General features: G+C 43.2%; 1 protein-coding gene across 1 annotated transcript in view; it reads right to left on the reverse strand.

Annotated features, from left to right (window-relative positions):
- The window catches only part of LOC122939442 (androgen-dependent TFPI-regulating protein-like), a 112,602-nt gene that overhangs the window by 25,750 nt on the left and 64,368 nt on the right, over positions 1-22,484 (reverse strand). The window lies entirely within an intron of this gene.

Raw genomic sequence — 22,484 nt, forward strand, 5'->3', positions numbered from 1 at the left:
AGCCTTACAGGGGGGTTATCAATGACAGGGGGTGATCAGGGTGATCACCCCCCTGTCACTGATCACCCCCCCTGTAAGGCTCCATTCAGACGTCCGTATGATTTTTATGGATCCATGGATACATGGATCGGATCCGCAAAACACATGCGGACGTCTGAATGGAGCCTTACAAGGGGGTGATCAATGACAGGGGGGTGATCAGGGAGTGTATATGGGTGATCACCCGCCTGTCATTGATCACCCCCCTGTAAGGCTCCATTCAGACGTCCGCATGTGTTTTGCGGATCCGATCCGTGTATCCATGGATCCGTAAAAATCATACGGACGTCTGAATGGAGCCTTACAGGGGGGTGATCAATGACAGGGGGTGATCAGGGAGTGTATATGGGTGATCACCCGCCTGTCATTGATCACCCCCCTGTAAGGCTCCATTCAGACGTCCGCATGTGTTTTGCGGATCCGATCCATGTATCCGTGGATCCGTAAAAATCATACGGACGTCTGAACGGAGCCTGACAGGGGGGTGATCAATGACAGGGGGGTGATCAGGGAGTTTATATGGGGTGATCATGGGTGATCAGGGGTTCATAAAGGGTTAATAAGTGACGGGGGGGGTGTAGTGTAGTGTAGTGTTTGGTGCGACTTTACTGACCAACCTGTGTCCTCTGGTGGTCGATCCTAACAAAAGGGACCACCAGAGGACCAGGTAGGAGGTATATTAGACGCTGTTATCAAAACAGCGTCTAATATACCTGTTAGGGGTTAAAAAATTCGGATCTCCAGCCTGCCAGCGAGCGATCGCCGCTGGCAGGCTGGAGATCCACTCGCTTACCTTCCGTTCCTGTGAGCGCGCGCGTATATGCGTCGTCGTGCGCAGGGCTGCCGCCTCCGGACCGCACATCTGCGTTAGGCGGTCCGGAGGCGGTTAACCAAATCCAGAAGTGCATTGAAAGCCAATAAAAAATATAAACGAAAAACTTAAACTTTTCCTTCCTGCTGGATCCAGTAACAGGACTTTATCAGCGCAGGGCGCGCTGCGAACGGCACAGGCAGCAAAGCGATGCTGCCTGTGCCTGCAATCTCCCCGCCCAGCGCTGCCTCCTAGCTAATTTATTCACTGCACTTGCCTCTGTGAAATTGAGGGGCAGCACCGTAATCTCGCACAGGCGCGCTGGCAGAGGCATCGAAGTGCGTATGCAATGTCTTTCTGGCCTCTGCCAGTGCGCCTGTGTGAGATTACGGCGCTTCTCTTCAATTTTACAGAGGCAAGTGTAGTGAATAAATTAGCTAGAAAGTGGCTCTGGGTGGGGAGGATATCTGTGGATGACACTGAGGGGGATATCTGTGGATGACACTGAGGGGGATATCTGTGGATGACACTGAGGGGGATATCTGTGGATGACACTGAGGGGGATATCTGTGGATGACACTGAGGGGGATATCTGTGGATGACACTGAGGGGGATATCTGTGGATGACACTGAGGGGGATATCTGTGGATGACACTGAGGGGGATATCTGTGGATGACACTGAGGGGGATATCTGTGGATGACACTGAGAGGGATGATGGAATGGGAGGTCCTGGAGGGGTGTTTGGGTGGGAGCTCTGGAAGGGGTGGGAGGTCTGATAGGTACGTGGGGGTGGGAGATCCGGGAGGGGGGCCCCTAAATTTTTTTTGCTATGGGGCCCAGTCATTTCTAGCTACGCCCCTGAATGGTAAGATTGGGCGGGCACTGGAGCGATAGAGCGCCCTGCTGTAGGAGAAGCCGGCGGGAGATGAAAGGAGGAGGGGCCAGCTCCTGGTGGTGTCGGGCACACGGCGCAAGCATGGCGGTGGAGGATATAACTGAAGCCTAAAGACCAGACATCAAGGTAGACCTGCAGAAGAAGGTGACAGCACAGTATGTAATGTATACACGTGTGTAATGTATGTAGTGCAGTGTGTGATCATCACATACTGCACTACATACATTACACACATGTATACATCACATGCCCCCTCACAGTAATAATGCCAAGATATGTGCCCTCTTCACAGTAGTAATGCTAACACATGCCCCCTCACAGTGGTTATGCCCAGATATGTGCCCCCACAGTAATAATGCCAAGATATGTGCCCTCCTCACAGTAGTTATACCCTGATATGTGCCCCCTCAAAGTAGTTATGCCCAGATATTTGCCCCCTCACAGTAGTTATGCCAGATATATGTGCCCCCTTCACAGTAGTAATGCTCACACGTGCCCCCTCACAGCGTTTGCATTTCTTTCTGGCAAAGCTACCTGGTTCCGGCCCGTGAAATTTATACCAAGTCTAGTGCAGCCCTGGTTTAGACCATAGGATACAACATAGGGGAAGAAAAAAATTGAACAATCTCACCGGTCCGGAAGTGATGGATGGTTACTTCGGATGTGGGTCGTTCAAAGGCCCCTAGATTGCCGTCAATGCCAGCTCAGGTGCGTAGTCCAAATACCGCCAAGTGGAGAGTAGGAGTTCTCCAATATATCACACAAACAAAGCAGGGTAGCTCTTGAACGTCTATGCAGAGGTGCAGAGGCGGCTCTTCCATTAGACCACTGCCTAAGGCCTCGCGCTGGTGGGGGCCTCACTCTGGCTCCCACCTGACACCACTGCAAGTACAATTATTGGCTTCCACGGCCGGCGGGCGGAGCCAGCGGCCACTCTGAGCCCCTCTCTGCATCTTTAAGAGAACAGTGGCTGCTGGGGCTCTGAGCGTTATGGCGCACAGGCACGTCTTCTGAACGTTGCCAGCCCCGCCCCAGAGCGCTGCGTAGCCACGCAGGGGAGAAGAAGGAGCCAGGGCCCTCTCCTCATTTCGTGTCTGGCTGCCACCCACAGACAGACAGTGGTGTCCAAAGACCAAGGTGTGTGTGTGTGTGTCTCACTGCTGCTGCTCTGCCAGTGCCCACTCCTGGTCTGGCCACAGCAGCAGCCAGCAGTAAAAAACAGCGCAGCAGGCAGGCAGCCTGTTGCCTGCTGGCTGCTGTGCCCCCCCACCCTTGCCTGCTGGCTGCTGTACCCCCCCCCCCCTGCCTGTTGCCTGCTGGCTACTGTGAACATTAGGGCCTGCTGCAGCTGCCAGTGAGAGGCTGTTAGCAGTGAGTCATGATGATAATACCTTACTAGTGCCCATCTCTGTGCCATCATGGAGGGGTCAGGGGAGAAATGTACCGTGTGGGGTGGCGGGTGGAAAGATGTGCTGCTGCCAGGCCCATCGAGGGGGAGAAATGTGCCATGGAGGGGGGAAGGGTAAGATGTGCTGCTGCACTGCCAGTCCCATCATGGAGGGGGAGAAATGTGCCACTGGGAGTGCTGCAATAGAGGGGGGGGGGGAATGTGACATGAAGGGGGTGATGTAAAAAGGAGGGGGTGATGTGACATGGAGGGGGAGAAATATGACATGGATGGAGGGGGAGTAATGTGACATTAAGGCCGGGGGGCATCATTGGGGGCACTTTTTATTGGCACATTATTGGTGGGCACTATAGGGGCATCATGTTATATGGAGGGCTCTGTGCAGTGGCATTTTATACCGGGACACATTATGGTGGTTACTATGGGAAAGGGGGGAGAGGAGTACTATGGGGTCATCTCCAGAGGGCACTAAGAAGGGGTATTTTATGCTTGCAAATTATAGGGGACACTGAGGGCATCTACTGGGGCACTATATAGGGGCATTTTATAATGGTACATTATGGGGGCACTAGGAGGAAGGGGGGAGAAGAGCACTATTGGGAATTTACTGGGGGCACTATATAGGGGTATTTTATACTGGCACATTATGGGGGACACTATGATAACATTAGCTCAACTGGGTGCATTACAAGGGGGTATTTTTTGCACTGTCTATTATAAGGAGAATTATTACTACTGGGGGGCATTATGGTGGTCTAAACTTTGCTTGGTGACGTATTTTAGTAAGTAGTAGCCAAAGTGTGGCTTACTGCACACAAGTTTTCTATATCTATTGTATGTCTCTATTAAGATATTTTAAATAATCACTAGTAAAGATTATGTTTTAAAATTCCCATACCTCTAATTCTGAAGGTCTCTCTAATTTTCCTGTTGTTAGTGGGAGTATTGTGGGGAGATAACATCATTCTCCTCTAGTCTTACCCTTTTGTGCACTTCTGGCATTGGCTCAAAAAAACTACCACAAATACAGATTTAAAAACCTATGTGCGAACCTACCCTTAGGGAATATTTACCTGATAAAGGTCCCCCACTTTTTTCTTGCCTAATTCGTGTTTTGCAGCCCAGGAGAATGTAAAAACTGCACACTGTGAACAATGTACTGTAACGTAAGAGTTCTCCATTAGACATCATCTGATAACTTCACATGACTTCTTGCAATTGGCTTATGGGAAGATAAGCCACAATTTTATGAGATTGCTATGCAAAGAGGTATCTATCCATCTCTGTAGTGCCACCTTTTGTAAGTGGTTCCCTATGAGTCAAAGCTTTTTAACAAACCTTGAGACAAGACTAGGTAAAAGAGGTAGGTAAGTGAGCCAAACATCCATCCACAACTGTTTCAAGGTAGAAAGCCATTTAAATTGTCCCAACGTTTCTGTGTGTGAAGAGACCTTTGTCAAGGGATCTGTGGCCAGAGTGAAACAGCATAGTCTGGATGCGTCATCTAAAATTAACTGAAGTGCCATAGAATTCTCAACATATTTTATGTGATGCTTGTCCTCTATGAGCAGCACCCAGAATTGATACATAGGAGTGCTGATCTCATAACCCTTACTACTATTACACATGCTATATCATCGATCTGTGCTTGTTAACAGGCAGATAATCAGCTCATGCATTGTAAAAGGACTCAACCACAAATTACAAATTTTAGTGCTATTTCAGTCACCAGATTGATTTCATCTATTGTTATTGTAGCTACTATTTGCATTCAAATGTACTGCCCTCTTAGAGTGCATTTACATGTAGCAGTTTGTGCTGCAGAAAGTTCTGCAACTGAAAATTAGCACGATTCATCTAAATGAGACTTGCAAAAATCGATGCGGATTGCCACATAGGCCTCTTTCAGATTAACAAGTTCCCTTAGAGTTCTGGAATGGATTGGATAACACTGACATAATGCTTTCAGTGTTATCCAATGCATTCCAGAACTCTAAGGCCTCTTTCACACGGGCGTCAGTTTTTTTGCCCGGATAAGAGCCGAGTGCGTTGCGGGAAAATGCACGATTTTTTCTGCGCAAGTGCAAAACATTGTCATGCGTTGCACTCGCGTGAGAAAAATCGCGCATGTTTGGTACCCAAACCCGAACTTCTTCGTAGAAGTTCGGGCTTGTGATTGATGTTCTGAAGATTGTATTATTTTCCCTTATAACATGGTTATAAGGGAAAATAATAGCATTCTGAATACAGAATGCATAGTAAACCAGCGCTAGAGGGGTTAAAAAAAATAAAAAAATATTTAACTCACCTTAGTCCACTTGCTCGCGAAGCCCGGCATCTCCTTCTGTATCCTCTGCGCTGAAGTTGAACAGGACCTGGGGTGAGCTGCTCCATTAAATATCGGTTAAGGACCTTCGATGACGTCACTCCGGTCATCACATGGTACGTCACATGATCTTTTACCATGGTGATTCACCATGGTAAAAGACCATGTGATGACCGGAGTGACGTCATCGAAGGTCCTTAACCGATATTTAATGGAGCAGCTCACCCCAGGTCCTGTTTAACTTCAGCGCAGAGGATACAGAAGGAGATGCCGGGCTTCGCGAGCAAGTGGACTAAGGTGAGTTAAATTATTTTTATTTTTTTTTAACCCCTCTAGCGCTGGTTTACTATGCATTCTGTATTCAGAATGCTATTATTTTCCCTTATAACCATGTTATAAGGGAAAATAATAATGATCGGGTCTCCATCCCGATCGTCTCCTAGCAACCGTGCGTGCAAATCGCACGGCATCCGTACTTGCTTGCGGATGCCATCCGATTTTCACACACCCCATTCACTTCTATGGGGCCTGTGTCACGTCAGAATCGGACAATATAGAGCATGCTGCGATTTCAACTGAACGCACAAGTGATGCATTAAAAACATCGCTCATGTGCACAGCCCCATAGAAATGAATGGGTCAGGATTTAGTGCGGGTGCCATACGTTCGCCGCACGGATCGCACCCGCACGGAAAACTCGCCCGTGTGAAAGGGGCCTAAGGCCCCTTTCACATGAGCGAGTTTTCCGCGCTGGTGCAATGCGTGACGTGAACGCATAGCACCCAAACTGAATCCTGACCCATTAATTTCAATGAGTCTGTGTACATGAGCGTTGTTTTTCGCGCATCCGTTCTGCGTTGCGTAAGGCTGGTTTCACACGGGTGTTGCGGGAAAAGGTGCGGGTGCGTTGCGGGAACATGCACGATTTTTCCGCGCGAGTGCAAAACATTGTAATGCGTTTTTTACGCACGTAGGAAAAATCAGCATGTTTGGTACCCGAACTTCGTCACAGAAGTTCGGGTCTGGGTTCGGTGTTCTGTAGATTGTATTATTTTCCCTTATAACATGGTTATAAGGGAAAATAATAGCATTCTTAATACAGAATGCATAATACAATAGGGCTGGAGGGGTTAAAAATAATAAAATAATTTAACTCGCCTTAATCCACTTGATCACGCAGCCGGCATCTCTTATGTCTTCTTCTTTGCTGTGCACAGGAATAGGACCTTTGATGACGTCACTGTGCTCATCACATGGTCCAATCACACGGTTCATCACCATGGTGAGGGACCATGTGATTGGATCATGTGATGTGACGTCACCACAGGTCCTTAGCCGGCAGCTCAACATTACAGAAGAAGACAGAGACCCGCAACTACGCGATCAAGTGGACTCGGTGAGTTAATTTTTATTTATTTTTAACCCCTCCATCACTATTTTACTTTGCATTCTGTATTAAGAATGCTAATATTTCCCCTTATAACCATTTTATAAGGGAAAATAATACAGATCGGGTCCCCAGCCCGATCGTCACCTAGCAACCATGCGTGAAAATGGCACCGCATCCGCACTTGCTTGCCGATGCTTGCGATTTTCACGCGGCCCCATTCACTTCTATGGGGCCTGCGTTGCGTGAAAAACTCAGAATATAGAGCATGCTGCGATTTTCACGCAACGCACAAGTGAAGCGTGAAAATCACCGCTCATGTGCACAGCCCCATAGAAATGAATGGGTCAGGATTCAGTGCGGGTGCAATGCGTTCAACTCACGCATTGCACCCGCGCGGAATACTCGAACGTGTAAAAGGGGCCTAAAAATCGCAGCATGTTCTATATTCTGTGTTTTTCACGCAGCCCTGGCCCGATAGAAGTGAATGGGGCTGCGTGAAAAACACATTGCATCCACAAGCAAGTGCAGGTGCGATGCGTTTTTTCACTGATGGTTGCTAAGAGATGTTGTTTGTAAACCTTCAGTTTTTTATCACGCACTTGAAAAAGGCATCAAAACGCATTGCACCCATGCGGAAAAAACTGAACAACTGAACGCAATCGCAGACAAAACTGACTGAACTTGCTTGCAAAATAGTGCGAGTTTCACTGAACGCACCCTGAACGCATAAGGACCTAATCCGTCACGCTCATGTGAAAGAGGGCTAAGGGTTACAGAGCAACATAAATCAATATAGTGCTGGGAGGTCAGGATGAGAGCTGCTGCATACTCACGCTGCAAGTCCAGAGTGTGGAACTCGTTTGTCCAAAAGAGGCGTAAAACCACCCTATTCAGATTAAGGACTCATCGCAAAAATTTCTGCAGCAAAATCTGCCCATAAAACCTCCTACATCAGTCCCTCTACCCACATCAGTCCCTCTCTCCTTACTTCACCCACATGCAGCTCACATGCATTATTCACCTTCTTAAATCATCTTAACCTGTCATGTTTCAATTTGCAGCACAAACAGCACTGTGATATATCACTAAGCCATTCTTATGCTTTTAACTTGAGAGGAGATCTCTTCAAACGCTGGTCCACCTTCTTCCTTTGTTAATTTGAAGGCTGAGGCTACACAGTGATCTTGTCTTTGACACTCCTCACACAACCAAAGATCACTACAGTGCAGCAACTTAACTACATGGGGTCACAGTGCAATTGGCAGGCTTTGGCGACCTCAAAGAATCTAGCAGTGTCAGATTTTTTTTTTGTGATTCTGGGGTTTTGGTTCTGTTAACTTGATCTCCATGTAGTCCCAAGCCAACTTCTTTCCCACCACACAAAGTAATAATGCTAACTTCAGTAAATGGTTTCTGTCACCTGAAAAATGGGTATTAAGCTGGCTGACATTAGCACATTGCTGCTCTCCTCCCGCCGGCCGTGTCTGCAGTGTAAATCTTGAGCCGTTCAGTATTTGGCGCAGGCGCAATGAGGAAGCCAGCAGCCACAGAGCGTCCTTCTCTCACTGCGCCTGCGCCGAATACTGAACAGCGCGAGATTTACACTGCAGACATGGCCAGCGGGAGGAGATCAGCACTGCCCTAGCCCTGCCAATGAAGAGAAGAAGGGCGTGAAAAGAGGTGGGCAAAAGGTGCCTTTAGGAGCAGGTGCAACTCCCCCCCCCCCCCTTCTGCTCCTAGAGGCTAATTAGCATATTATAAAAGTTCATTTTTCTCAATAAAGGCTTCAGGCAGTGAGATGGCACTAATATAGTTAAGTTCAGCTGACATTAGCACATCGCTAATGTCAGACAGCTTATTACCCATTTTTCAGGTGACAGAAACCCTTTAAAGGGGTTGTTTTATCTGTGACATTGATGGCATATTGAAGAGATATGCCGTCAAAGTCAAAAAGCCTCTTTGAATTGTGTGCAACAAATTCCCCTATGTTCAGGATTTCTTTCTCTCAAAATCACTTAACCTGCTGGCTCTCATTGAAGCTTGGAATCACCACCTGATACCACTTTCCCTGCCGGTCTATATTTTGGGAGTCTACATTTTTATCATACTCCCAGACCTGAAAACAGGCATGGTGGAGGAGTAAGCATACTTCTTTCCCCACAATGCATCTTCCAGGTCATTCCCCTAGGACTGATAAAAAAAAATGGCTGCACAACATTTCACATACAAACAATAGAGCTGAGGAATGTGGATCATTCTAAATTAAAGTGGTATTTTGGCCATGCTAACCCTGCCTTCTGATCTCACAATCTAACAGCGCGTCTACCAGCATGCGCTTGTACTTGCGCATCTTACAATCACGCTCCAGTGATGGAATTAAGGACGGTACGTTGTCCTTGTAAAGAGGATCCAGCAGCGTGGCCACTCAGCAATCAGCACAAGTTAGAATGCGAACAACTCGGCGGTCGTTGCGGAGACACTGCAGCATGTAATCGCTCATGTGTGCCAGGCTGCACAGAGGCAACGAAAAGCTGTCCTCTGTGGGAGGTGTATCATCTGTGTCCTCTGTATCCCCCTAGCCACGCACCAGTGATGGCAATGAGCTGGTTTGGGTGCCACCCTGCTGTGAACATGGTTCCTCCTCCTCGTCATCCTCCAGAACTGTGCCCTGGCTGAACACCTGTGTACCTGGCGTTTGTGGGTGCAGGAACCCACCCTTGGAGCCACTTGTGAATGACTGGCCGGAAACCCTATGAAATAATCCCTCTTCCTCCTCCTCCTGTGACACATCCTCTTCCATCATCGCCAGCAGCGTTTTTTCAAGGAGGCAGAGAAGTGGGATTATAACACTGAGAACAGCGTTATCGGCACTGGTTGATGGAGTACTCGAAACAGCGCAACAAGGAACACAGGTCTCGCATCCAGGCCCAGTCATTGGTGGTGAAGTGGTGCTGTTCCGCAGCATATTTGCCCAATATTGGTGTTTTCTTAAACCCAGAATGTTATTGCTGTATTTCAAGCTTGTATCTTACACTGACAGATGCAGACAAGGCCGCAAATTTTGTATTTAGCCCAAAATGGGTGTTTTTTTAATAACAGAATAGAACACGAGCATCTAACGTGTGTATCTCACAATGACAAATGCAGCAAAGGCTGCAATATTAAAGTGCTTTGCCCAAAATGGGCGATTTTTTTAAACCCAGAATATTATTGCTGTATTTCAAGCTTGTATCTTACAATGACAGATGCAGACAAGGCCGCAAATTTTGTATTTGGCCCAAAATGGGTGTTTTTTTTTATAACAGAATATGACAGCAGTATAGAACACTTGAATTTCGCACTGACAGATGCAGCAAGGGCTGTAAAATTGAGTGTTTTGCCTAAAAAGGGTGTTTTTCAAAACCCAGAAAATTATTGAAGTATTTCAAGCTTGTTTTAAACAATGACAGATGCAGCAAACGCCGCAAAATTTGGATTTTGCTCTAAATGGGTGTTTTTTTAATAACAGAATATGACAGCAGTATATAACGCTTGAATTTCACACTGACGGATGCAAGGGCTGTAAAATTGAGTATTTTGCCCAAAAAGGGTGTTTTTTAAAACCCAGAAAATTATTGCAGTATTTCAAGCTTAAATTGCACACAGACAAATGCTGCAAAGGCCACAGATGTAGGGTCTTGCCAAAAATTAGTGATTTTTTTAAACCCAGAATATAATTGCAGTATTTCAAGCTTCTATTTGACTGTCACAAATGCACATATGCTGTGCTGGTGCACAGAACTTGCATACATTTTTTTCTGGGTAACTGGGCTCAGGGCAGGGTAAAAAGATTGTGCACTGCACCCACAAAGCAAAATCTAGGTAGATTGCTGAGTTAACAAGCACTTCTGAAAATTCTGTCCTATTCTCTCCCTCACAGCAGCAGCATCCTATCCCTACACTAAGCACAGCAGAGTGACGTGCAGCGCTACGTGACTCCAGCTTATATAGAGGCTGGGTCACATGCTGCACTGGCCAATCACAGCCATGCAATTAGTAGGCATGGCTGTAATGGCTTCTAAGAGCACATGAGTTAAACGCTTGTTGATTGGCTGCTCTGCAGCCTTTCAAAAAATGCCATTAACTCGCCGAACACCGAACCCAAACCCGAACTTTAACTAAAAAGTTCGGGTTCGGGTCTGGGGTCAAAAAATCCAAAAGTTCGGTACGAACCCGAACTTTACAGTTTGGGTTCGCTCAACCCTAACTACGAGAAAATTTAGACTAGCACATTCATATACATAGTCACAGGTGCATATCCATCAAGAAACATGGTTGATAAAAAAATGGCTGTACATTATTTCACATACAAACAATAGAGCTAAGAAATGGGGATTCTAAATTAAAGTAGTATTATACCTACTATAAATGGAAAAATAGAAGCTCTTTGTGCACATTTTTAATCAAACGTGTGTCAGGCCCATCTACCAGGCGTCAAGGTGGCTTCCACAGATGGGTACCTAACACTAGGATACCGCCTCTCTTGGACTTACCTAAGCCTACAATTTTCATGGCAGTGTAGGGACCAGCTACAGTTATACTCTGCTCAGAAGCCCCAGGCAGATGGGCGTTGCTCAGTCTAAAAGAGGCGCTACCCTCAATATATACTACAAGAAAATTTAGACTAGCACATTCATATACATAGTCACAGGTGCATATCCATCAAGCAAACATGGTTGATAAAAAAAAGGCTGCACAAAATTTCACATGCAAACAATAGAGCTGAGAAATGGGGATCATTCTAAATTAAAGTAGTATTATACATACTATAAATGGAAAAATATAAGCTCTTTGCGCACATTTTTGATCAAACGTGTGTCGGGCCCATCTACCAGGTGTCAAGGTGGCTTCCGCAGATGGGTACCTAGCATTAATATACTGCCTCTCTTGGACTTACCTAAGCCTACAATTTTCAGGGCAGTGTAGGAACCAGCTACATTTATACTCTGCTCAGAAGCCCCAGGCAGATAGGCGTTACTCAGTCTAAAAGAGGCGCTACCCTCAATATATACTACAGGACTGTCACTTATGGGCCCATCTTTTGAGGTCCACTTTCTCAAAATCTTTCACCCACTCTCCTTGTGAATTGCAGTATGGTGGCTCAGTGACCTAGCACTGGGGTCCTGACTTGAAATCTGACAAAGAGATTTCATGGGTTTCCTCCCATACTCCAAAAGACATCCTGTTAGACAATTTAGATTGTGAGTCACTGGGGACAGCATGTAAAGTAAAATGTCTGTCTAAGTGCTGTGGAATGTGTCAGTGCTATATAAGCAAGAGAAATAAATATAATAAATTCCATGAATGAGGACTATTTACTGGAGTTCATTTAATCTCCACTTATCCAGATCATTGACTACAGTGTATCCATAGCCTGTTTTCCTTAACAGCTGTACATTATTAAACAGTATCTAATGGTGTTAATCTTCTTTTTGTATTGTATGTTTTGCACATGAAGAAAAGATAATTATATGTTACCTTCCTGCTGGGCTTTTAGTTAGAATATTTTTCAGTTCCTTTGTTAATGTGTATTAATAAAAATGTGCAACCAGTTTCCCATCCAGAAGCTCACTGTCTGTGGGTGGGAAATTCATTCAGAATGACTTCTATTTTATGCAACATGTACGACTCATCGCTAAAAATACCCACTGTACATGGTTGTAAAAAAAATCTGTGACTTTAGAAGTTCAGAATAGACGCGTGTTTCTTGTTAGTTATTCTGTAATGTAATTTTTATGCTCATATTATTGACCAGAGAGGACCCAGTGGATGAACTTGGAGACAAGGCAAGCTATGGCATCTTTTTATCTTTATTAACAGGGGTTATGGCATGCACATCACAATGAAATATGTCATCAAGAAAGCATAGTAATTAGAGTGACACTTAAAAAAACTCACAGGGAAGAAAATGCCAGTGTCAATTGGAAATGTAGGTATTAATGTGTTTGGACAACCATATTATTCCAGGCCCAAACTCAGGCAATTACTAGCTTTGTATGAAGAACAAAGTCAATGGTCATTACACTGCAGCCATTTTCATCGTATGTCGATGCTCATTAGACATAATTTGGCAAAGCAAAGTCATTAGTATCTAGTTACTTTTGAAATGAAAGCTTGACTTTCCCATTCACTGCATACAGCCGCTGTTCATTCATCCAGTAGTAGTTAACATAATTTATTTTAAATGAAATAAATTCAAATATCTCAATAATAACATTTAACATAACATTTTTATTGGTGGGGGTCCAACCTCTGGGACACCGGCTGAGCAAGAAATTGCGACACATTTAGGCCTCATAGACACAGCTGTTGATCGGCCGAAATTTGGGGTCCCCCATGCACTGGCAACATCCGTGCGGTTTCCGCAGACGGATTCAGACCCACTTAACCCCTTAGGGACCGGGCTCATTTTCACCTTAAGGGACCAGGCCATTTTTTGCAAATCTGACCAGTGTCACTTTAAGTGGTGATAACTTTAAAACTCTTTATCCAGGCCATTCTGAGATTGTTTTTTTCGGCACATATTGTACTTCATGACACTGGTAAAATGAAGTAAAAAAAAAATCTTTTTTATTTATAAAAAAATACCAAATTTGCCAAAAAAAGTTTCAATTTCTCTACTTCTATAATACATAGTAATACCTAAAAAAATAGTTATTACTTTACATTCCCCATATGTCTACTTTATGTTTGGATCATTTTGGGAATTGCATTTTATTTTTGGGAGACGTTAGAAGGCTTAGAAGTTTAGAAGTAAATCTTGAAATTTCTCTGAAATTTTCAAAAACCAACTTTTTAAGGACCAGTTCAGGTCTGAAGTCACTTTGTGAGGCTTACATAATAGAAACTACCCAAAAATGACCCCATTCTAAAAACGACACCCCTCAAGGTATTCAAAACTGATTTTTACAAACGTCGTTAACCCTTTAGGTGTTCCACAAGAATTAATAGAAAATAGAGATACAATTTCAAAATGTCATTTTTTTGGCATATTTTCCATTTTTATATATTTTTTTCCAGTTACAAAGCAAGGGTTAATAGCCAAACAAAACTCAATATTTATGACCCTGATTCTGTAGTTTACAGAAACACCCCATATGTGGTCGTAAACTGCTGTACGGGCACACAGCAGGGCGCAGAAGGAAAGGAATGCCATACGGTTTTTGGAAGGCAGATTTTGCTGGACTGTTTTTTTGACACCAAGTCCCATTTGAAGCTCCCCTGATGCACCCCTAGAGTAGAAACTCCAAAAAAGTGAACCCATTTTAGAAACTACGGGATAGGGTGGAAGTTTTGTTGGTACTAGTTTAGGGTACATATGATTTTTGGTTGCTCTATATTACACTTTTTGTGAGGAAAGGTAACAAGAAATAGATGTTTTGGCACAGTTATTTTTTTGTTATTTACAACATTCATCTGACAGGTTAGATCATGTGGTATTTTTATAGAGCAGGTTGTCACGGACACGGCTATACCAAATATGTATACAATGTTTTTATTTATGTAAGTTTTACACAATGATTAAATTTTTTAAACAAAAAAAAATGATGTTTTAGTGTCTCCATAGTCTGAGAGCCATAGTTTTTTCAGTTTTTGGGCGATTATCTTAGGTAGGGTCTCATTTTTGCAGGATGAGATGACGGTTTCATTGGCACTATTTTGGAGTGCGTATGACTTTTTGATCGCTTGTCATTACACTTTTTGTGATGTAAGATGACAAAAAATAGCTTTTTTTACAGTTTTCTTTTTTTATACGGTGTTCACCTGAGGGGTTAGGTCTTGTGATATTTTTATAGAGCCGGTCGATACGGACGCGGCGATACCTAATATGTATACTTTTTTTTAATTTATGTAAGTTTTACACAATGATTTCATTTTTGAAACAAAAAAAATCATGTTTTAGTGTCTCCATAGTCTGAGAGCCATAGTTTTTTCAACTTTTGGGCGATTATCTTGGGTAGGGTCTCATTTTTTGCAGGATGAGATGATGGTTTGATTGGCACTATTTTGGGATGCATATGACTTTTTGATCGCTTGCCATTACACTTTTTGTGATGTAAGATGACAAAAAATTGCTTTTTTTACACCTTTTTTTTACGGTGTTCACCTGAGGGGTTAGGTCATGTGATATTTTTATATAGCCGGTTGATATGGATGCAGCGATACCTAATATGTATACTTTTTAAAATGTACTTAAGTTTTACACAACAACAGCTTTTTTAAAACAAAAAAGAATGATGTTTTAGTGTCTCCATATTCTGAGCCATAGCTTTTTATTTTTTAGGCAATTGTCCTAGGTAGGGTCTCATTTTTTGCGGGATGAGGTGACGGTTAGATTGGTACTATTTTGGTAGGCATACGCCTTTTTGATCACTTGCTGTTGTAGTTTTGTCATGTAAGGTGACAAAAAAATGGTTTATTTAGCACAGTTTTTATTTTTTATTTTTTACGGTGTTCATCTGAGGGGTTAGGTCATGTGATATGTTTATATAGCCGGTTGATATGGACGCGGTGATACCTAATATGTCAACTTTTTCTTTTTTCCCTATTTTTTCCCTATTTTGTTTTTACTTTATTTGTGGAAAATGTTTTGTTTATTTTTACTTTAAACTTAAAATTTTTTGGGGGGAAAACTTAAGTGTCCTTAAGTACCAGGACATTCGGGTGTACCTGTACATCCTGTGTCCTTAAGAGGTTAACTTGAATGGGTCCGTGGTCCATTTTTTGCAGTGTGGAGGCACGGTTCCAAGCCTCTGTTCCACACTGGATCTTCCGGATTGTGGACCCATTAAAGTGAATGAGTTTTTATCCTTGATGTGGGGTGCACAAGGTCGGTGTCCGCATATTGCAGACCCACTGTTTGCAGGCCGCAATACAGGCACGGCCAGGCAACGGCCGTGTGCATGAGGCCTTAAATGAATGGTGTAGTGCAGCAATTCCCTGCTCAGCAGGTAGATGGGAGCATTACTGGGCAGGGAAATCATTAAAGGGGTTGTCCTATGAAAAATATTCTACTGATTTCATATCAGCACCTGGAACTGAATACTTTTGTAATTGTATGTAATAAAAAATTTGGTGTAGCCACTGAGTTAGGCCTCTTTCACACGGGTTAGTTTTCCATCCAGGTGTGTTGCTTGAAGCAAACAGATAGCACCCGCACTAAATCTAACCCATTCATTTCAATGAGTCTGTGCACATGAGCGTTGTTTTTCACGCATCATTTCTGCGTTCAGGAAAAAAATCGCAGCATGTTCTATTTTGTGCAACTAGCTCTGGTTCCATAGTAGTGAATGGGGCTTGCGTGACAAGCGCATTGCATCCGGAAACAATCACTGATGGTTGCTAGATGTGATTGTTATTCTTCAAAAATGCATCCAAAACTGATTGCACCTGCGTGGTAAAAACTGAAACACTGAACGCAATCGCGCAAATGTTGCGTGCAAAACCATCACTTCTTTTCCTGAACAGATCTTGACACAATCTGTATTGTTCATGTGAAAAAGGCCTAATTCAATAAAAAATATATCTGTATAGATGTCTGATGGTGAATTAATTCGGTAATCACATCTGCTTCTTTAAAAACATTTTAAAATAGCAATGCAAAGTCGTGTTTGGTACCGAGGTACCAGCCGGTACCAAACCCAACTACAGATTGCTATTTTAAAATGTGTTTTTTTTTGCCACTAATGCACAACAAAAAGGGCTTTAGAACATATAACTGCACCGCTGAAAGGAAAATATATTTTTCTTTTGCCACTAATACACAACAAAAAGGGCTTTAGAAAATATAACTGCACTGCTGAATGGCAAATATATTTTACTTTGCCACTAATACCCAACAAAAAGGGCTGTAATTTTGGCACTTCACCACACAACGGCTAATGAGCCTTTTTTCCCCCCACTAATACAAGCCAAAAAATGCATTAGAACATATAACTGCACTGCACAAGGCGAAATAAGACATAGAAATATTTCCTTGTAATAAACCCTGTAAATGCCTGTATCAAACAACACTTGCACCCCAATAACAATAATTGTTTGCTGGAATTACTGAGCTGTATAATGATAATTTGGATCCCCAGTCAGTGCAGCAAGGTGTAATAGGATTGTTCCTATTACCCAGGCTGTAACCTCCCCTACTGAACCCTGTTCTACATAAATGCAGTAGAATGATTCCTCCCTATCCTTTCCCTGCACCTTGAATAATCTTTCCCTGCACTTGTTTTGGCAAAATGGCTTCATCAATTAAAGAAAATGACCCAGCTTTTTACTAAGTAAATCTGTCACTAGTTTATGTTGCCCTTAGTTAGGACACCATAAAACTGGTGACAGAATCCCTTTAATTCTGTAAAATTCTATATCCAGTGTATAACCTTAGGTAAGGGTCATGGGACACGAGTTAACCCTTCTCTAGTTTCATTCAGTAATTTCCACCACTTAAAGTCTATGCACACCTTCGGGGACAAATTTAGCATTTTACTACTATAGGGCGAAAAATCTTTTTTTTTTCATTAGTTTTTTATTTAAAATATTGAGCCGTTCTGTCACAAAGGGTTGCAGTTTTTCAGTTTTTCTAGCTGTGTGAATGGTACTTTCACTTTGTGCCGGTCATCTTATAACCATTACTAAAAGGTCATAATTAGGTCTTGTTCACACATCAGTTTTTTGATCAGATATTTTCATCAGTTATTGTGAGCTAAAACCAGATTCAGGTCAAAAACACAGTACAGTTGCAGATCTTTTCATTATATCTTATCTCTGTGTAGCCTCCACTCCTTCTTTTGGCTCACACAAAATGATGGAAATAACTGATCAAGTAACTGACGTGTGAACAAGGCCTTACTTATTTAAGCCACATTCTTATCAGTAAGATAAGTATTGAGCTTTAAAGAGTGTTTATAAGATCAGAGAGCAGAGATAAGAAGCCTGTCAGCTCCCTGCCTGACAGAGCAGAGAGAAAATACAGATCCTGCTAGTAGATAAACTCAAAGCTGTGCAGGGTGAACAGCTCATCATTTTTACTAAAGACCAATTACAAAAATTATTTTAGCTCAAAATGAGTACACTGCAATAATAAAAATTACCACTAAAGGTGTACATAGCCTTTAGTTCTTGCTTCAAACACCTTAGTTGGATATATTCAAAATTTCATCAATTCCTTACACAATTGAAAATAGCAACTTATGGGTTTTGAATATATGGGGTCAAACTTGTGTAAATTGGAACTGTCTTAGTTGCCCATAGCAACCAATCAAATTCCACCTTTTATTTTTGAAAATGAAAGTTGGAAGCTGATTAGTTGCTATGGGCAACTAAGCCAGTTCTAATTTACACCAGTTTGATAAATGACTCCAAAAGTCTATACATGTTTGAAAAGTGATCTATATAAGTACTTGACTCTAGTTTATATTTTCTGGGGCAGATGGCTGGAGCCACATAGGAAAGTCTATTTAGTTAAATACATTTGTAAATGAGAATAATGAATTCACAAAGCACAGAATATAGTAGTTTTCAATGGAATTGATGGACTGGGCTTATGCTTTGACTGTTTCTTTGTTCTTTAATAGACCAATTTCACATGCTGTCAGTTATGACTGATTGCTACTAAACTATACATTACAAAAAAGGGATATGTTAACACGTCCATTCTCTTCTCTCCCTGGAGGGTTTGACTTGTGGAGGGTTTTACATTTTCATTTTCACATTCTGTACTTCACCTGCTTAGAGAGAAGAAAAAACTACTATTACAATGTAGTATTACTTTAGTAACGATCATACTCCATCCTTCTTAAAGGACAGAGTGTCAAAGCTGTGAACTGCATAACCCATTACCGCCATCATTTGTAAGAAAGGGGCCACAGGTGCTTTACTGTTGGTGCAGGAGAGGAACATTGTGACTCATATCATTAAATTTTGGGATCTTAGAGCGAACTCTGTACTACATAAAATGCTACACAACAATTTGAGGTGCTCACGTGTTCTTTCCTTGCCTGTTGTCTTTGTTTGATCTGACTCAACTGTAGCTTAAAGGGTTTGCACCAAGCTGTCTTGGGGTCATGTTTGACTAAGACCTTACCTTTTTTCCCCGTATTCAATCACTTGCACACTCTAGTCGTCTGCACTAGAGATGGCCTTGCGGTTTGCCCTGCGGTCGTTTCGCGACAAACTTTGCTCGTTCGCGGTTCGCCGAACAGGCGAACATATAGCTATGTCCGCCGGTGCCATATTCTTTTGCATGGTGCCAAACTTTGACCCATGAAATATCCATCAGATAGGACAGGACAGCCAAATGAGACCTTTCAGCACATAAACACACTCCCTACCCAATAAATAAACCCCATATGGCCGCCATTTTACATTCAGTATTTTGCCAGTGTAGAGAGAGGTTGCTGTGTGGAGCAGGGACAGACTGTTAGAGACACCAATCGCTAGCTAATAGGGCCACAAAAGTCCTTTTAAGGACTGGGTTAGGTGTGCTATCTATAGGTGTGACATACTGAGGGGTGTGATATACTTATAATATAATTTATATATAGTGCATGTGCAGCATTTGTGTGCAGTTCTGCTGGGATACCGCAGCTACACAGAGGGACAAACACTATTGGAACAACTAATTTCAACTAGTGTGATATACCAGTTACCCCCCAAAAAAACAAATTTAGGCAGGGGTGTGATATACCTATAATATAATTTATATATAGCGCATTTGTATTGTGCAGCATTTGCATGCGGTTCTGCTGAGATACCGCGGCTATACAGAGGGACAAACGCTACTGGAACAACTAATTTCAACTGGTGTGATATACCAGTTGCCCCCCCCCCCCAAAAAAAAAACTGATTGAGGCAGGGGTGTGATATACCTGTAATATAATGTATGTATAGTGCATGTGCAGCATTTGTGTGTGGTTCTGCTGAGATACCACAGCTATACAGAGGGACAAACGCTACTGGGACAATTAAATTCAACTGGTGTGATATACCAGTTGCCCCCCCCCCCCCCCAAAAAAATGATTTAGGCAGGGGTGTGATATAACTATAATATAATTTATATATAGTGCATTTGTATTGTGCAGCATTCGTGTGCGGTTCTGCTGAGATACCGAAGCTATACAGAGGAACAAATGCTATTGCAACGGCTAATTGCAACTGGTTTGATATAAAAAAAAATCAACTCATCTCTCCTGTTCCAGACTCTGCCACCGCTCCTCAGTTCCAGTGCGTGCCTAAGTTTTCACAGCACCAGCAGAAGAAGACCAGGGAGCAATGAGTACAGAGCCAGCACAAGGAGCAATGTATTCAAGCTTCCCTGGTCCTCCTGTACTAATAAGCACTACCATAATGAATGCGCTCATTAGTATTTGCCCTATGAGATGTACTGACATTTTTACTCCACTTTTGGAGGGGGGGGGGAGTGTATCTTAATCCTGTGCTGTCAACGCATAAGTCGCGGTAAGCCCAACACTCACCTAGGGACGACCGCCTTAAGAAGCTCCCCAGAACCTGTCCTGCCGCAGAGTTCGTACAGGTAGTCGTTAACGGCACGTTTCTGCTGGAGCAGCCTATAAAGCATATACAAGGTGGAGTTTCAGCGCGTCGGGCAGTCACAAATCAGACTTTTGACGGGCAATTGGTGTCAGCCGTTGGGCAAGAGGATTATCCGGCATCAACTTTTTACGTTCGAACAGTTGGAAGGTGGAGTGGAGGACAAATAGGAGGAAAGAGGACAAGGAGAAGAGGCAGGATGTGGCGCAACGGGAGTGTGGCTTTGTGGGTTCCGATGGTGTTGCTCCCACTGGGCTCGGTAATGGGAAGCCAGGTGCCTAAATCAGTTGCATCCATACATATCATACATTTTGAACTTTTTCATTATCGGAACCTGGTCATGTGACCTCACTGCTTGCTCTAGTCTGACACCTTGCTCTAGTGCAAACAGGAACTTGGTCCCCATGGTTGACTTCCTGTGAACTACAGGATGACATCATCACCAATCAAATCCCTCCTGACAGCTCACAGGCCCCTCCCCTCCCTCAATGTTCTGTATATATCAGAATTATATTGAAGATATAATGGCTCCCCTATCTAAAAGACCTGAAGTGCAAATATATAGTAGGTAACTGTGGTTATATAATCTTCCTGACTCACACTGTCTGTACTATCTGTGTGTGCTGAATCTCCAGTGTAGTTCTATGAGATGCAGCCTCACACTGGTCTCCCTGTCTGCTGTATGTAAAAGCTGACCGAGAAGAGATATGACAGGGCAGAGAGGGGATACAGGCTCAAGCTGTATCACATAGGAAAACAGTGAGAGGACAGCAGCTGTCACTAATCTGTCATGGCTGCCAATACACAGAGCAGTGCAGTGCGGTGAGACTCCAGCATCCCTGACTCTGCAAAGCCAGACACGATGGGAAATGTAGAATTCATTAGAAAAACTATATCTGAGGGAAGAAGGAAGCAAGTTGGCCATCACATACAAGGCATGCACAAAAACCAATTTCTTATTCTTTAATGATGGCCTATTTTAAACTATATAGGCAAAGAAAAGAAAAAATCCTTAAGTGCTTCTTTAACATTTATTTACCATATCTTTCACCCTATAAGATGCACTTTCCCCCCCAAAAGTGGAGGGAAAATGTCAGTGCATCTCATAGGGCAAATACTAATGAGCGCATTCATTATGGTAGTGCTCATTAGTACAGGAGGACCGGGGAACCTTGAATACATTGCTCCTTGTGCTGGCTCTGTACTCATTGCTCCCTGGTCTTCTTCTGCTGGTGCTCTGAAAACTTAGGCGTGCACTGGAACTGAGGAGCGGTGGCAGAGTCTGGAACAGGAGAGACGAGTTGATTTTTTTTTTTTTTTGTCTGGTCTGAGTTCAGATTTACATTTGGGTCTGATCTGAGGTCTGATTGGTTTTTTTATTAACATTGGGGTCTGGTCTCAGGTCTGACTGGGGGTTTACTTAACATTGGGGGTCTGATCTGAAGGTCTTTTTGGGGGTCTGAGCTGCAGTCTAACATTGGCGTTCTGATTTGAGATCTGTTTGGGGCTCTGATTAACATTGAGGGTCTGATCTGAGGTCTTTTTGGGGGTCTTAGCTGCAGTCTATTAACATTGGAGTTCTGATTTGAGATCTGTTTGGGGCTCTGATTAATATTGAGGGTCTGATCTGAGGTCTGAGCTGTCTTACATTTAGAACTGGCGCTCGATGCGACGAAGTTGGAGAGGCCTGCGCCTCCTCATAATTTCAGCGGATCCACCACCAGCACAGGGCCCTTATTAAGACCGTTAACGCCAGTCTTAATAAATGTGCCCCTAGGTGTGTCTTATGGATAGGTGTCTTATAATTAGGGCAAAAAAGTTAACACAAAAATGTAGGAAATTTCAAAACATTTATTTTCAATAGTGAACTAGTTAACTAAGTATATGTTGATTATAATGCTGTACAAACACCACCGCCAATCTTGTGGACATTACTAGAACCTAATGTTACCTGTGATTTAGCTCATGTCCCACTACTTATTGTTGTCAATCATTTTTTACTAACCACGTGTAAAATGTAGATCAGGCTTTA

The sequence above is a fragment of the Bufo gargarizans genome, chromosome 5 (assembly GCF_014858855.1).
Source record: "Bufo gargarizans isolate SCDJY-AF-19 chromosome 5, ASM1485885v1, whole genome shotgun sequence".
NCBI lineage: Eukaryota > Metazoa > Chordata > Amphibia > Anura > Bufonidae > Bufo > Bufo gargarizans.